Raw genomic sequence first — 3,910 nt, 5'->3', positions numbered from 1 at the left:
AAGAATTACTAAATAGAACTTTGGGGATTTCTCTTAAAGCTGAAAATAAGCTTTCCTTTAGGAGTCAGGGTTTCCCAGAGCAGGCAGCACTATGGTGGGGGCAGGATAACTCTTCCCTGTGAATGATTGTTCTGAGCACTGTCAGATGGTGAGTGCTGTGTGCCCCTTACCCCAGCAGATAACAGTCATCCCCTCCATCAGCCATGAAAACAAGGACACCATGCATTCCCAGTGTTCCCTGGGAGGGAGGGTGACACCCCAGAGAGAGGCCCTCCAGGTCATTCTGCTAAGGAAATGTGTGTACCTGGCCATGGGGAGTTTGGCCTAAGCTAGGTGCCCCACTTCAAGTCTCAGCAGCTTAGTTTTCATCTGTTCAGAGGAAAAGGGGAGTTAGAGGACAGGAGTCTAGTAAGTATTTATATTTCAGTGTAAAAGCTTCCACTAATAGAAGCGTGTAAAATACCGAGTCCAGAAGCCAAGGGAGGAGAGACTGGAATTAAGTCTTAAATGGTGAAGAGGAGGCAGAGTGTTGCGGGAGCGGTGCAATGCACACAAAGACGCACAGTCACTGGAAAATAGAGACTCCTCGCAAAAGGCACAGTTGAAGTTTCTCCAGCCTCAGCATTTGTGTTTATTTTCAGATCATTTTGAACATGACAATTAAAGTCAATAAAAATTGTTTTTATTGATTATGCATATTCATGGGGCACAAAGCTGACCGTCGTCACCTGTGACTGAGGTGTGATGATCAGATCAGAGCTATCAGATGCCCATTGCCACAAAACTGCCATTATTTCCTGTGTCCTCCACTCAATCTCTCCCCAACCCTTCTTCCCCTCCCCTGCTCCACCCCTGGGAACCCTAGGTCTGCTCTCTCCCTCTGCAAGTCCAACGCTCCACTGTGGTCTTTCTTTCCTTCCTTCTTTCTCTCTTAGCTCCTGCTTCTGAGTGAGGACAGGCAGTAATTTTCCCTCTGTGCCTGGCTTATTTCACTTAACATATTTTTTCCAAGCTCATCTATGTTGCTGCGAATGGCAGAATTTCATACCTTTTTATGGATGAGTAGTATTCCATTGTGTGTGTGTGTGTGTATGTGTGTATACATATACACACAACATTTTCCTTATCCAGTCGTCCCTAGATAGACATTTATGTTGGTTCCATATCTTGGCTATTGAAAATAGAACTGTAATGAACATGGGAGTGCAGGTATCTCTACAACATGATGATTTCCATTCTTTATACCCAGCAGTGGGATTGCTGGAGCGTATGGAAGATCTATCTGCAGTCGTTTGAGAAACCTCCATACTGTTTTCCATAGTGGCTGCACTAACTTACAGTCCCACCAATAGTGTGGAGGGTTCCCCTTTCTCTGCATCCTCACCAGCATTTCTTATTCCTAGATAGACATTTATGTTGGTTCCATATCTTGGCTATTGAAAATAGAACTGTAATGAACATGGGAGTGCAGGTATCTCTACAACATGATGATTTCCATTCTTTATACCCAGCAGTGGGATTGCTGGAGCATATGGTGGATCTATCTGTAGTCATTTGAGAAACCTCCATACTGTTTTCCATAGTGGCTGCACTAACTTACAGTCCCACCAACAGTGTGGAGGGTTCCCCTTTCTCTGCATCCTCACCAGCATTTTTTATTTTTGGTCTTTTCGATTATAGCCAGTCTAACTGGGATGAGATGATATCTTGGTGTGGTTTTGATTTGCATCTCCCTGATGATTAGTGATGTTGAGCATTTTTTCATGTACCTGTTGGCCATTTGTATGTCTTCCTTTAAAAATGTCTATTCACCTCCTTTGCCCATTTTTTAATCGGGTTATTTGGATTTTTACTGTATAGTTGTTTGAGTTCTTTGTATATTCTGGATTTTAATACCTTGTTGGATGTACACTTTGCAAATATTTTATCCCATTCTATAGGTCGTCTTTTCACTCTGTTGATTGTTTCCATTGCTGTGCAGAAGCCTTTTAGTTTGATATAATCCCATTTATTTATTTTTTCTTTTGTTGCTTGTGCTTTGGGGGTCTTATTCATAAAGTCTTTGCCCAGTCTTACTTCCTGAAGGGTTTCCCATATGTTTTCCCTTAGTAGCTTTATAGTTTCAGGACTTATACTTAAGTCTTTAATCCATTTTAGTTGATTTTGGTATGTGCCAAAAGGTGCAGGTCTAGTTTCATTCTTCTGCATATGGATGTCCAATTTTCCCAGCAACATTTATTGAAGAGGCAGACTTCTCCCCAGTGTGTGTTGTTATTGCTTTTGTCAAAGATCAATTGGCTATAAGTATGTGGTTTTATTTCTGGGTTTTCTATTCTGCTCCATTTGTCTGAGTATCTTTCTTTATGTCAGTACCAAGCTGGTTTGATTACTACAGCTTTGTAGTATAGTTTAAAGTCAGGTAGTGTTATGCCTCTGGCTTTATTTTCTTTGCTCAGGATTGCTTTGGCTATTTGGGCTCTTTTCGTGTTCCATATGAATGTTAGGATTGCTTTTTCTAGTCTTGTGAAGAATGTCACTGGTATTTTGATGGGAATTGCACTGAAACTGTAGATCATCTTGGGTAGTATAGACATTTTCGCTATGTTGATTCTTCCAATTCATGAACATGGAATATGCTTCTACCTTTTTGTGTCCTCTTTAACATTTTAAGAGATACTGTCCAAAATGAAAACCACCAGAAATGGCTGTGAGGAAACTCTGAAATTAGGAAAAAAAGGTCGATAATACATCTCACTTTTTATTAAGTATAAAAGTGCAGCCAAGACAAGTCAATGGGAAGGACAGCCTTTCAAGAAGTGGTGCTAGGACAACTGGATGTCCATGAAAGAATGAAATTGAACCCCTACCTCACTCCATATGCAAAATCAACTCAAAATGGAACAAAGAGTTAAATGTAAAACTAAAACTATAAAACCGTTATAATATATACATCTGTGTGACCTGGGATTTGGCAACAGTTTCTTAGATATGAGACCAAAAGCACAAGCAAGAAAAAAAAAAAGATAAATTGGACTTCATCAGAAGCATAAACTTTTGTGCATCAAAGGACACTATCAAGAAAGTGAAAAGACAACCTACAAAATGGGAGAAAATATTTTCAAATAAATTATCTGATAAAGGTTGGCTATGGTTAATGTTGGTATCACACCCAAATTCCTATGTTGGAACCTAATACCCAATGTGATAGTATTAAGAGGTGGGGCCTTTGGGAAGTGATTAAGCTATGAGGGCTCTACCTTCATGAATGGGATTACTGCCCTTATAAAAGAAGCTTGAATGAGCTCCCTTGCACTTCCAGCTCATGCAGACACAGCTAGAAGGAGAGAGCAAGCCTTCACCAGATGTCGAATCTGCTGCCACCTTGATCTTGAACTTCCCAGTCTCCAGAATTTTGAGCAATAAATTTTTGTTATTTATAAATTACCCAGTCTAAGGTATTTTATTATAGCAGCCTGAATGGACTGACATAGGGCTTAATATCCAGAATGTATAAAACTCTTCAAACTCAAAAATAAAAGGACAAATAACTAAATAAAAAATGGCCAAAGAATTTAAATAGACATTTCTCCAAAGAAGATATACAAACAGCCAATAAGAACATGAAAAGATGCTAAGTATTATTAGTCATCAGGGAAATGCAAATCAAAACCACAGTGAGATAACACTTCACACCCACTAGCATAACTTTAATACAAAAATGTAAACTGTCAAGTGCCGATGAGGATGTGGAGAAATTATTATCCTCAGACCTTGCTGTTGGGAACGTAAAATGGTGCAGCTGCTGTAGAAAGCAATTTGGCAGCTCCTCAAATGTTAGACACAGAATTACCATACGCCACAGCAATTTCGCTATTAGGTATAAACCCAAGAAAATTGAAAACATTCCCAC

The sequence above is a fragment of the Galeopterus variegatus genome, unplaced genomic scaffold (assembly GCF_000696425.1).
Source record: "Galeopterus variegatus unplaced genomic scaffold, G_variegatus-3.0.2 Scaffold1091, whole genome shotgun sequence".
Lineage (NCBI taxonomy): Eukaryota > Metazoa > Chordata > Mammalia > Dermoptera > Cynocephalidae > Galeopterus > Galeopterus variegatus.
Note: the sequence above shows the minus strand (reverse complement) of the source record.